The 14,762-nt window shown below is 36.4% G+C and overlaps 1 long non-coding RNA gene across 1 annotated transcript; it reads right to left on the bottom strand.

Moving 5' to 3' along the window:
- Positions 1-10,032: 10,032 nt before the first annotated feature.
- LOC132600220 (uncharacterized) lies at positions 10,033-13,112 on the bottom strand. The gene is made up of 3 exons (XR_009567156.1): positions 12,628-13,112; positions 11,520-12,131; positions 10,033-11,333 (listed from the first exon to the last, which is right to left on the bottom strand). It is a non-coding gene; the product is annotated as an uncharacterized LOC132600220 (long non-coding RNA).
- Between the last annotated feature and the right edge of the window lie 1,650 nt (positions 13,113-14,762).

Genomic DNA, 14,762 nt, shown 5'->3' with positions numbered 1-14,762 from the left:
AGAAAAAAGGAAATAAAGTGAGAAAGTAAAAGTTGTTGGTAGGGCTATGGTAGAGACAAGGTAGAGAAGCATGGAAGAGAGAGGGTAAAAACACAAACTTTACCAACCCATGTGATATCCTCATCACTTCCCACCTATTTTTCTTTTCTCCCAGTACTGTAGTATTATCTTCTCCTTTGTTCAGGTGCTTTGTTCCCCCATAGTAACACCCTTCCTTTTTCTACAGATAAGCCAGAGCCCCTCACCTGCCATTTTCACTTTCATCAACTTCGATGTTAGTTTTTTTTTTTTTAAAAAAGAACCAATGCTTGCTACTTTGCTGCTAGCTAGCTGTCTATGGAGGGAAGTTTCTTTGGCATGATGATGTTCTCCACTTTTTCAACCTCTTTACCACAGCAAGTGTTCCCCGAAGTAATGTCACTCTCAAACTTGAGAGAGTTCCAAGCAAACGAATTAAGGCTATAATGATCCAATTTATACGTGTGAATTATTTGGAATAGTACTTGGATTGCTGCATAAGAACAAAATTTCACTTTGATAACAGTAAGATGCTTACAGATGACTTGTATGGTACTATTCAACTAATTTGGCATTCAAGAGTCTTGATTGAAACCGTACTTGTATTGATTCACAACTTTGGGTAAGCAGTGCAGCTCCATGAATAATATGACACGATACAGTAAATTAGATGGAATTTTGCTTATAACTCATTATCATGCTACTGCTACTCATACGGCTCATTTATTTGATAGTGGACCCAATCACCTAATTAATATGAAATGGTTCAATCATGGTGTGGTCCATTTCACATTTAGTAGGCTCAGTAACAACCATTGCATGATTGGGTGTGAGGATCTAAACCACCGACTCTACGTGCATTCATATGAGACTTCAGAAAGGAAATATACTATATTCCATTTTTTTACCATTGAACATTCAAAGCTCACTGGTTCAACCAATTTGGATTCGCGTTGAATAGGGTTCATTTAATGGAAATTCGCTTCTTGTCGATAGTTTCTTCATTTTCAAAGCTCGAAATTCTAGTCAAAGGTAAAGAAATCTCATACTATTTTACTGAAAAGGGCCAAAAATGCATTATAGTAAGCGAAATTGAGCAAATATGCCTTTCGTTAATAGTTTAGCTCACTCATTCCTTTACGGTTCAATAGTTGAAGTATGCGTTTAATTTAACTGGAGATCCAATTAGCCTAATTAGCTTATTAATAAATGAAATAGGTTCAAATGTGTCCTCAAAGCATGCAAAATTGAGCAGAAATATCTTTAGTGAAGGACATATTTTGGACCAATTATAACGGTAAAGCATGAGTAAGCTAAACTATTAAAGGCGACCTTTTTCAACAGTCTAAAAATAGTTTCTCTTCCTTGCACTAAATTGGGAGCAGTCAAGCCTATTTAACTCACTGGACCCATCAAAGTCAATATACATTATGGTCTTTGCTTTCACACTGTATCTGAAGACTTTCTTCTTCTTTACGTGTCCTCTTGTGCTTATTTGTCGTTGTATCCCAATTTATAAAACTTCATAAAAACATTATTTGCAATTTTTTTTTAGTGTTTTAACAGAATTAAATGTAGATGCTTCGCAGGATTCTAGCATTTCTACGGGGAGGGGCAATTAGTATTCATTCTTTTAAGATTTTAACAGTAAGTCCCATATCTTCTCGTCCTTTGCTAGGATGACAGTGTTAGATTCCAATGTTAATTTAGAACCATAATATGTACTATACATTAAACTTATATTATTTTAAACAGTTGCTAAATTGGTAGCATCATGTGCCAAGCTAGGTTTTAGGTAACGGTCAAGAAAATGTTCAAACTCAAACTCCCAACAAAAACTTTCCTTGGCTTCAGCTTAAAAGTGACTCCACTCACCTATCCTTTTATATTTCTTTATTTGTAATATGATACTACTAAAGAAACAATAGTGTCAACAGCCTTCCTTAATCCTTTTCTTTATTTTTGAGTCTTTTTTGTTTGAATTAGTTTTACTTCAAGATTTTAGGAATGGAGATCAGAGGCTAATAGAGGATTTTATGCTAACGGGTTTTGGATCATAACCTGTTTTGCTTACTGTGTTTTTGATAGATTATTTATGTATATTGAGTAAAAAAATTATAACCCAACTTAAATGATAGATCCACTCCTAATGGAGGTGGATATATCCCAGATCAGAATAGTCATAAAGGAAAACAATGAGGGGGAAAGCCATCAGACTGTAATTCCAATACTTTCATTTCATTGTTCCCATGTAAGAATCACATTATAAGATATTTTTTTTTAAAAAAAAACAAACAAAAGTTCCATTGATGCGCCTAATCAATTTGCTTTTCATGGTTGAGTAATAGCTTAGATCTCAACGTGGACCATACTTAACAAGTAATAGAACTTGTGTAAAGAGTTCTAGCAAGATGATTAGCTAACTATTGTCGGTGAAATCGAGCTCTTAGTGCAAAAAAATTCGTCGTTCTTGATTTTTTGAATTAAATAGAGCTTACGTTTTGGACTTCTTGTAATAATAAAGAAACGAAATATCAGCATGAACAAACTTGGCATTTTGGTGTAACATAAAAACAAATGAGAGTCAAAGCTAAGAGTAAATGCCTACGAAAAAAATAGCAGAAACTCCCATTTGGAAAGTTTCGAGATCACACATTGACCATGACTTTTCGTTCCTTCATCTCTTCCGTTTGTTCCACCAAACAAGCTGAGTTTTAGCAAACTAGTGTTTTCGATTTGCATGACACAATTCAGCCTTCCAACATTATTATTTTTTTGAATATAAACGTGTAACATTTCTTTATGACTACTACTACTACTGTAGTAGTTTGTACTAAAACTGTCGGTGAACTATCCTCCCTCGACCGAACGGCAGAGAAACTCCCCCCCCCCCCCCCCCCCTCTTCTCCCAAACTACACCACGTATAGTGACGGATCTATGTACTTATTTATCACTTTCTTCGACCCCTTTTACTTGTTATATTTGGTTTTTAAACGCTCTTTAAGAATCTGATGTTCTTATTTGTCACATTGACTAGACGAGTGTCGTAGAAATCAGGGCGGAGCTAGTGTGTAGTTCGGCCGAACTTAATAATTTTGGTCCAAATTTTATATTTGCCTTGAGTTCATTGAATAAAATGACAAGAATCTCAAACCTCCATAAGCTTCAAATTCTGACTTTACTTACCTCTGATAAAAATACGAATGCTAAGATGAATGAATGGTCATACAAGATTAGATTATTGATCAAATTTGCAAGGATCAAGTAGCAGATGCCAAGGATAAAATGAAAAAAGGTCGTCTGGAATGTATTCATGTCTTTCATCGACGTCCGATCCAGATGCGCCGGTTAGTAGGTGTGAAACCATCCTGAGTGAAGGCGTTAAAAGAGGACAAGGTAGACCTAAAATCAAATGAAAAAATGTTTTATCGAAGGATCTACAATATCTGGAGATCCTTGCAGACTTAGCAAAACAAATGATACAATTGAAGAAAATCTATACAGGTGATATGTACTTGTTTAATTTATAACATGTTCTAAACATGATAGCACTTTTACCACAGGATCTATGTTTTCTAACTGTTGTTGTATAGCCTGGCCGAAATTTTCACATTTAGCAAATGTGTAGTGAACTTCTAATTAATATACACTTTTTACTTGTTTTTGCATAATATTGTTATGAAATAATATGAATTTAAATAGAATAATACTGTCAATAATAATTCATGTAATTAACCTCAACTTATTTGAGATTGGAACGTAACAATTATGGTTATGACTTGGGAGGAAGAAAATATTTGATATACATACTATTATATGTTCCAACTCTCATCGTACTCTACAAAAGAGTAGTAGGTACAGTGATAATCCACAGAAAAAAAAAATGATAATCCACACTTCGACAGTCAATTTTCAATTAATAGAAAATCTGGATATACCATTGCCGACATACTCTCCACCTCTCTTTTCTTTAGCTTTTGTAGAAGGGAAGCACATTAATGGCAGGGGGTATACCAAGGTAGGGAGCCGAGTACTTGCAAGAGAGACCATACCCTTGAGAGTGTGAGAATAGTGAGTTTTGACGCTCCCAAGGAAAGAATTGAAGTAGAGTTAGCATTCTTTTCAAAGTGTTTCACTCATTCTGATAACAAACTTCAAGTTTTCCCATGTGTCTCTGCACGTGCATTTCTTACCTTGGTTGCTCCCCAACTATTTACTACTCCCCCGGTCCCAAAATAAGTACTCTTAACTTGTCCATTATATTTAAAATAAATTTTCACTTTTACTTATTCACTTTAGCATATTAAGAAAAAATAAAAATAAAATAAAAAAATTTATTTTACTCTTAACATTGATCAGTCATTTCCAAATCATTCTCCATGTTCAATAAGACTATACACCAATTAATATGGGTAGTATAATAAAATACAAACTTCCTTTATTAATTCTTAAGGGGCGTACAAAGTCAAAAGTGGACAATTAAAAATGAAGGAAGAGAGTATCAACTTAGCAAAAAGAATTTGTCTCAAAATAAGTGTCATCTTAAAAAATCGCGACAAAAATTAGCAAGTGTTTACAAATATGACCTAGCATTAAAGAAGTAGTACTCCTCTTTAAATATTGCTTTAATTCTCAAAAAACATTTACTTAATAAATACTCTCTCCGTTCACTTTTACTTATCCAGTATTCCAAAAATAGATTTTCACTTTTACTTGTCATTTTTAGCATATCAAGACAAGACAATTTTTTTATTCGAGTTTTACCCATAGTATTAAATACTTCACTTTAAATTATTTTTCAAATCCAATAAAAATATGCACAATTAATATGGGTACATTGGTAAATTATGCACTTCATTTATTATTTCTTAAGGGGTGTGCATAGTTAAAAGTAGATAAGTAAAAAAGTGAACGAAGGGAGTATGTAGTCTAGTAAACTCTAAATTATATTTATTGATTTTTTTAATGCGCGTCATTTTTGCTAAAAAAAAATGGGACTTCTTTTGGAACGGAGGGAGCAGTACTAGTTTCCTTTCCTAACTATGCACTTCTGTAACCTTCTCAACCCTAAGATATTACTTCGACAACTCAAAATCATTTATTCCCATTTTAATTGTACACTTCCCTTTTTTTTCTTTTTTTTTCCTTTTTTGAAACTGTTATTACCCACTGTCGGAATTATCAGTCCTTGTAGCATTTTTGTGCTTTTCTAATAAAAGATATTTGATAGCTTTAATTGTTAGACAATTTGACTAAAGTATTATTTGTGTTTCCTTAAATATTTTAATTAACACTCCACAAATTGAATTAATAAGGATAGATTTGAAGGGAAAAAAAAAAGTAATAAACAACTTCCGTATTCTCTACATACAAATATTTAATTACAAATTCAATTTGCTATAAACGATTACTACTATTTTTAACCAAAAGAAGTACCTATATTCATACAAAGAGAATGATGTCAACTGCTACAATATAGGCCCATGAGCTTGACAATCACACCTGTGTCTTCCGAGAAATAGTAATTGGGCTTTACATAGAAATGGAGAGTAGTTGGGCTTTACATAGAAATGGAGAGTAGTTGGGCTTTTATGAAGGGTTAACAACCAATCAACATTTTTTTTTAACGGATTGTCCTTCAAAGGCATTGCTCTTTAATTTTTAACCCTCAAATTGCTAGTCTTTAATTTTTGTCATTCGCTTAAAAAGGTAGCCGAAAATACCCCCACATTATGGGTTCGAACCCCCACTCAATAAGAAAAAAAAAATTTGCAAGGCATGGCTTCCCAACAATTCTGCATTATGCCTTATAAGGCAGAATTTTCTTGAGGCAAAGGTTTGCCTTGTGAAATTTTACGAGGCAGATTTCTTTTTAATTTTTACTCTACTGAAATTCTACAAAAGTTAGGCCTAATTTTGCTATGAAATTCTACCTTGCGATTTTTTTTTTCTTCTAACTAAGCTAGGGTTCGAACCCAGAACCTCGAGTTATTTTAGGAGAAAGGCAAAAATTAAAGACCAGCAATTTGAGGGGACAAAAATTAAAGACCATCCCCGAATAGGGACAATCGTGCAAATTGCCCGCCAATCAACGCATTTTGAATGGTCCAATACTTAGTGGACTCCAAAATGGGCTGAATTAAGCAAAGTTACCCAGCAAAGTTAAACATGAAGCGAGCTTGTTGAACTCGTAAGTCTGGTATTTAGGAATATTTAAGGAAAACCAAAACGATGGTATCATAGAGGACCCCATTTGTGTGATTACACTAAGTATTTTGTTGTTGTTGATGGTATCATGGAGGACCGAGAAAATGTCTCATTAAAGGACTGAGCAATCCTCCATGATACCATCTCAGTATATGGTATATACCACGATGGTATCATGCAGGGCTGAGAGAGTGTCTCATTAAAGGCTGAAGCAATCCTCCATGATACCAGTTCAGTATATGGTATATGCCACGATAGTATCATGAAGGACTAAGAAGTGTCTCATTGAAGAACTGAAGCAGTACTTTATGATACTATCACAAGTATATGTGTATAAGATGATAGTATCATAAAGTTCCTTTTTTATTTTATTTTTATTTTGAGAAAAGTATACTTTTTGAATAAATGAACATTATCATCTTTGATATCGTGTCGATATATTATATATGCCATATGAGTTTTATAGAAGGCTGATGAGTGCTTTTTAAGAAATGAAAGATGTCTCATGTGATATCATCATGATATATAAGAGATAGAACGATACCATTTGGGGCATGAAAGTAAGGGGGCATGGGGATAAAAAAAAAATGTGTTTAGGGGGCATCAACGTTATTGATTGAATAAATAGAAGGTCAAACCCATCAATAGACACATGGGGTCGTCCGGTTCTTTCACTTGAACACCTCAACTAAACCTTGTTTCATTTAGACACCTGAGGTAGGGTCCGACTGTGCCATTTAGACATTTTTTCGCTGAATCAACCAAATTTACAAAATGTGTGTAGTACTCTCGCTGCTGACAATGAGGACACATGTCCTTTTTAATTAAAAAAAAACTATTTCAAAATATTTAATAACAAATTAAAAGTAATACTCTCAAAAAGAAAAATAAAACTTGATTTAAACTATCAGAAAAAGACACGTTATTAACAAAAAGAAAAAGAAAAAAAGGACACATTGAAAATGCTGAAATGAATAGTTGTTCTTTGTGTTCTTCACCATTTTCATGTTGTTCTCATTACAACCACGATTTTAATCCAAATTTGTTATAACTTCAGCTAAAGATTCCCCACGAAGACCCAAAGACAGTCCAACATTAATTTCTCAAAATCTTCATCAAAGCAATTAACCCATTTTAAACCTTCAAGTTTTCTAAAGACTCCATTAATGACAAAGTTTTTTTTTTTTTAAATCTTTTTGGAAATTTTATTTTTCTTTTGTTTATCAAATAGATTTATCCAAAGAAAAATCATCTTTCTTGTCCTGTAAACACTTAGAGAGAGAAAGGGTGGTAGCGGTCTTGATTTTTTTCGGTGAACAACATAGCAATGGGGGAAGGTTTTTTAATGGTGGATTGTTTGTTATATGGAGAAGAAATAAAGAAGAAATAAAGAAGAAGAAGAAGAAGAAGAAGAAGAAGAAGAAGAAGAAGAAGGAGGAGGAAATAAAAAGAATTAAAAAAAAAACTATTTTTTGAGCTATTCACGCGCCAGTTTGGTGTGAAAATCACGCAATTTTTCAAGTTAGCGAAATATGTCTAAATGGCACAGTCGGACCCTACCTCAGATGTCTAAACGAAACAAAGTGTCACGACCCAACCCCGTAGGCCGTGATTAGTGCCCAATCTGGGCACCCGAACCCATCTATCAAATATTATCTCAAATTCTATCAACTCATTCTAGTATATGGCGGAAGCCGACAAGGCTTTATTTCAAATTTAGGTAATTTGCAGAAAAATTTCGGCAGAGTTTCCTTTGTTTTACGGACTACCCAATATACCCTGCACGCAAAAAATACCAACAAAAGCCACACAGGGCTAACCAAGCAATATATAAATATATGCGAATCGGCCGCCTCGGCGTATGGGATCGCCCAAACAACATATACACCTATCCATACAGAAAGACCCTAACCCACAAACATGTCCACAGACCTCTAAACAGACCGACAGAATCATATGACGGGACAGGGCCCCGCCGTACCCATGAACGAATATATACAAATGCACTAATAAATATATACCAAAAGTATAAGCTCCGGAAAGAGAGGAGCACTCCGAATAGCAGAAAGGGTGTCCTAAACAGGTGGATCACCAGGCTGTGCGTCCGTACCTGCGGGCATGAAACGCAGCCCCCGGAGAAAGGGGTCAGTACGAAATCTGTACTGAGTATGCAAAGCAGAAGGTACAGAAATAAATCTGAACAATAATCGAATCAGATATATAGAAAATAATACATATAAAAAAAAATATCAGCTTTCATGTAATCTTTACAAATTATGGATTCCAAGAACATAAGGATCAATGTTTTGCCATGACAAGGCAAGGATGCCAAAGAACAAATGCGATTCATAAACATGCTCGGATAGTGAGAATAGAGTTTCCTCGAGGCTTATATCATAGCCTATTTTAACTAAGGCATGCCGAAGAAGGAAGAATACTTTACATACCTCAAACGCTCTCCAATACGATCCAAACTCAAGCTAAATCCAACCTATGATTCGGGCTGCCCACGATCTATAAACAAGCCATAAAATGCCAAACATTTGCTAAAGACTCTTTGGGCATTAAATTCCAATTTCGCCCTTAATTCTACAGAAATTTGGGCAGCATTTCCCCTGTAAATAGGCTACCCCGAGAATTTAACTCGGCCGTATCAATCAACAACAACAACAACAACCAACCTAACAACATTAATAATCAATCCGAAAGGTAATACAGCAATAATAGCTCTCTTTTCCATCATTCATCAACTTTCATAAATTCAATTCGACGACTTACCTTCAAGCCAAAATCGACGCTTATACGCTCACATACTAACCCGAACCCATACCAAAAAACATTTCAAGACATTCTAAGCAATTTATACAATTTTTCCAACAATCCATAAATTTTCCCAAGCTACCCGAAACAGCCCCTAACCGAGACAGCCCCCCTAACTTTTTCTTCATTTCCAAATCATGGTTCGTATCTACAATTTACATTCTAACAATGCTATTTTCATCAATACACAATTTACATTAAATGTACAACTACTTCCAAATCAGTCCGCAATATTTACAACATCAATTTGAGTCAATAAACTTTCATTTCCAACATAGAATTTATGGCAACGACGGCTAAACAATAAGCGATACTAATTCAATTCTTGGCACATAAGGTGACCCATTTTCGGCTAACACTACACATATACATATATGGATGATTCTCAATTGTTCTTCGCCTTACAATGATCATAATCAACTAACTAGGCATTAATTCATAATTTCAATCACAACACAACAACACCCATTTACACGGCTCAAGCTCACATACACAACTCACCTCCAACATTTCATATTTCATGATTTTTCCTCCATTATAACATACTACAAGATACAAACAACCTTTATAACACAAAAGCAAGATCAACGCTTACCTATCCTCTTCAATTCCACAAAATGCTAGGGTTTCCAATGGATGAAAAATAATGGGTTGATCGCTCCAACGACACTTCCACGTTACTTAGGAACCTCAATATAGTGGGTTTACATCAACGGAAAGATTTTGGAAGAACAAGAAATGGGAGTTGATTTTCTCCCTTGTTGGCCGAAAACCTCAAGGGGGTTTTTCAGCTTTGCCCTTTTTTTCTAGTGTGGGGAATGAAGTAAATGAAGTGGAAAGAAAATGTGGTCATCTTTTAATACTTAGGTGAATTGTACACTTGCCCCTTGGCCCACACTAATGTGTTGTCCCAATTAAAATTGAACACCATTTGTGTGGGCCAACCATGGAAATTGTGGATGATTTTTATCTTCCAATTTTTCTCACTTTTGGTCCCGAATTTTTCTAATTGTTCCATACCAATAAATTCATGCACAACTTATATCTCAAAATAAAATCGAAGGTTAAGAATCCCGACTTTGTATTCCAAAATAATTTTGTCCTTAGCTTATCATAAATAAATCCGAATTATTCCACTGTACAAAAATACGGGTTCTAACATCCTTCTCCCCTTTAGAACATTCGTCCTCGAATGTCAGATTAACCTTACCGGTCATACAACAATTTGGGGGAGTTTCATTACTAACTATCACAACAATACAATCATTGATCAACGATTCATTTATCAAACAACATAGTCAAATAGAGAATTGGATTACCTGTAGGCTCTGAAAATAAATGAGGATACTTCTTCTTCATATGCTCCTCAGCTTCCCAGGTCATTTCCTCTCGGTTATTGTTCCGCCACAGCACTTTAACAGAAGCCATATCTTTGTTCTGCAACCTTTTTACCTGGCGATCCAATATGGCTATAGGCTGCTCCTCATAAGATAGCTCCTCTGTGACCTGAATGTCATCTACAGGAAAGACTCTGGAAGGGTCACCAATACAGTTACGAAGCATAGAAACATGAAATACCGGGTGTACCGCTCCCAAGTCAGCTGGCAAATCCAATTCGTAGGCCACCTTGCCTATTTTGCGAATAATCAGATAGGGCCCAATATATCTCGGACTGAGCTTTCCTTTCTTGCCAAATCGCATAACACCTTTCCTCGGTGACACTTTCAGGAACACCCAATCGCCAATCTGAAACTCTAATGGTCGACGTCGCTTATCGGCATAAGATTTTTGTCGGCTCTGGGCTGCCAACAATCTTTCTCGAATAAGTTTCACCTTATCCACGGCCTGCTGGACCACATCTGGGCCAATCAACTCAGTCTCCCTGTCACGACCCAGCTAGGGACCGTGACGGGTACCCGGGGCTAGCCACCGAGCACCACTCGCTCTAATACTCATCTTACTCATTTAATGCTCTTTTACCAATTTTATACACGAATTGTAGGAAAATTATATTTTATATAGAAACATAAATACTTATACCACTTTTGCCTCTCGGCCACCAAAATAATATATACATAATAATAACATCTTGTGAGACCATCTGACCCACACTGCGTATCTACGAGCCTCTACTGACATACTAAACATATAGACGGAACAAGCCTCCGTTGTGCCCAAAATATGCATATATACCAAAAGAAGAATCATAAGCACCTCCGAACAATGGAGTGCTCTCAATCAGCTGACAGCTACTAAGAATCTGGATCAAGCTCACCTCCTTGTCTACCTGTGGGCATGAACACAGCGTCCGAAGAAAACGGACGTCAGTACGAATATTGTACTGAGTATGAGAGGCATAAACAATAACAATATATCAATGAAATAGGAAGGCATCAATGAAATAAGGAAGCATCAAGAAAGAGCAATCTATACTGGCTGTCAAATATAAATGAAATAATGCATGCTGACTTACTCATAATGATTATCATGTCATGTATGTATACATATATAAGCTGCCCGTCCATACAGGTACGGTGTGATATGTATAAGCTGCCCATCCATGTAGGAGCGGTGTGATAATCATAGCCTGCGTCCAAGCCTCCCGCGTCCGGGGTATAAGCTGCCCACTATAGTGGTGTGCACATCTACGTGCCTGCCCGGCCGACTATAGCGCGGCGCGGTGTGAGAAAATACATACATATATATATAAAGCATGCATAAGAGCCCAAGCAAAAGCCATAACTATATCGGAGTGACGTAAGGTCGGTGGCTTCCGACGTCATTATGGAACATTCATTGACATCCTGCCTCACCTTGAAGGAATTAGCATATAAGGTGAGTGTAAACAATAAATAACATCATTAACATCATAGGATCATCACAACATGAGTATTGGGATTTCTATACTTTACTCATTACCTTGTGTGGCTAATTATGGACATAGACTCATATTTTCCGAAACTTAAGGAAACTCATGGATAAAAGAGAGTCAAGCTATAAAATTCATGCCACAGAAAGAAAGGACTAGCCTCACATACCTTGAACTCTATCTAATGTCCAACGTCTACTTCTCGAGCTCGTAGGTCTAAAATCAAGATAACATAGGCCACAGTTAGATTATCCACATCACTTACTAACCAATCCAAGTACGAATGAAACTTAACAAAATTCGGGCAGCATTTTTTCCCCTGTAAACTTAACAATCCTCGAAATTCCAACTTAGCCAAACATCAATAAAAATACTAGCAACAACAATACCAACAATTTCATATCAAATTAGAATTAAATTCATTCTTAAATCGCTTCCAAAACAGCCCAATATACATTCGTATACCAATGCTTGTATACACTTCTTTATTTTCGTATATCCATAATATAACAATAAACACAACAACAACAACAACTACAACCCATCTCACGATATTCCAGCACACCAAACAATTTATGACAACCACCAAACAGTCCACATGGTAATAATAACAATTTATCCGATTTTTCGCAATTAATTTTGTAGTTCCCGTCTCTCAATTTAACTATGGCCTGGATGAATTTAAATATATCTAGTAGAGGAGAATTCTTACCTTATATTCCAAGAAATAATCTTCTTCCACCTTACTTCACTACGAAAAAAGCCCGGATTCAACAACACGATAAGACGGAATAACGAGATCGAAGCAGTGAGCAAAATCCAAATATTGTTCTTGAGAAAAAAAAATTACATTTTTCTTCCGTAAAATACCAAGTCACGTTGGTGCTCTATCAATTCAAAACTGCGTTGTTTCCATATAAATGGAAGTCACGTTGTTGCTTCCTTGCATATTGAAACAACAAAATAATTAGCTAGAGAGAAAATAATGGTGTGGTACGTTTGTTATTATGGCAAAATGGGAAAGATTTAAGTTTGAATGCTTAAAAAGAGAAAGGGATTCAGCATCCTTTCTTTTGTACGTGTCATTATGCACTTTAATGTGCATGACTCATCACTCCCATCTGCATATTTTAATGCCACCTTTTTTTTTTCATGATGTCGTGGGGTCCAGCCCCATTCTTGCTTACTAATTGTAATTGTCCCGTCCACCCACCAAATAATATATAGTACAACCATGCATTGCTTTATATTTGGTTTTTTTTTTCATGGCCCACATGAACTCATCAATCTTTACACTTGTCCACTTTGTTTCTAAATTGCCTCACTTTGTTTCCCACGATAATTGTGCACCCGTAATATTTATTCAATTCACCTTTATAATAATTATTTTTAATACACTTTATATACTCATTATCATAATTATGTGATATAACACTAGTCTATAGTTCATTTTGGTACACATAAAATATTATTTTCAGTCATCGTCGTCACACTTTTCCTTCTTAAATCATCTCGGGACTCCATTTCTCGTATACACCGAATTCTTTTATTTTCATGTTTGACTATGACCAAAACTTACAGTCGGTACAATTTGCTCATGCTGGACGATTCGATTTCCTAGTCCAAAAATACAGGATATTATAGCTTGGATTGTATTTCATTTAAATAAATTTCGAACCTCGACGAAACTTATTTTCGTAGCTTTGTTTAACTTCTAATATTTATAACACATTTGTCCCATCAATACCGCCTATAAGGTTGAGGGATAACCTCGCTTCCGTTACTAATGTCATTTAACTCGCACGCTTTCCAACGCACGAAAATACGAGATGTAACACTCCCCAACATCAAACCAACCGATCGGTGATCTACACTTCCTGCCATACAAAGCCTCATATGGTGCCATCTGAATACTGGAGTGGTAGCTGTTATTATACGCAAACTCAACAAACGGTAAATGGTCGTCCCAGCTACCCCTGAAATCAATAACACAGGCACGCAACATATCTTCCAATGTCTGAATAGTGTGCTCAGCCTGTCCGTCGGACTAGGGATGGAAGGTTGTACTCGGGCTTACCTGGGTCCCCAATCCCTCCTGAAACGATCTCCAGAACTTAGCTGTAAACTGGGCACCTCTATCGGAAATAACAGACACAGGAACTCCATGAAGTCGTACAATCTCCCTGACATAAAGCCTGACATAATCCTCAGCTGAATAGGTGGTCCGAACCGGAAGAAAATGGGCTGATTTCGTCAGCCGATCAACAATAACCCAAATAGAATCATACCTCCGTGGAGTGCGAGGTAGACCTGTAATAAAGTCCATATTAATGATCTCCCACTTCCACGTCGGTATCTCCATCTCCTGCAATAGCCCACCGGGCTTCTGGTGCTCAATCTTAACCTGCTGGCAATTTGGACACTGAGCAACGAACTCTGCTATATCTCTTTTCATACCGTCCCACCAATATAGGCATCTGATATCATGGTACATCTTCGTCGACCCTGGGTGAACAGAATATCGGGCGTAATGTGCCTCGCCCATAACCTGTCGCCGCAACCCTGCAACGTCAGGTACACATAATCTTCCTCTGTGAAATAACACTCCATCAGGTGAAATCTCAAACGGAGTCTTCTCCTGTGCCAGCGCTGCGTCTCTGTACTGTGCCAGAATAGGATCTTCATACTGATGCCGCTTAATATCTTCTCTAATAGAGGACTCAGCAATACCTCGAACAGAAACCCCTACATCTCCAGAATCAGCCAAGCGAACTCCAAGACTAGCCAACTGATGAATATCGCGAACCATTTCTTTACTCTCTGATGGCACGTCTGCTAGGCTGCCTA

The sequence above is a fragment of the Lycium barbarum genome, chromosome 6, assembly GCF_019175385.1.
Source record: "Lycium barbarum isolate Lr01 chromosome 6, ASM1917538v2, whole genome shotgun sequence".
NCBI classification, from domain to species: domain Eukaryota; kingdom Viridiplantae; phylum Streptophyta; class Magnoliopsida; order Solanales; family Solanaceae; genus Lycium; species Lycium barbarum.
The sequence above is the reverse complement of the archived record's forward strand: the minus strand, read 5'-3'. Positions and strand labels throughout refer to the sequence as shown.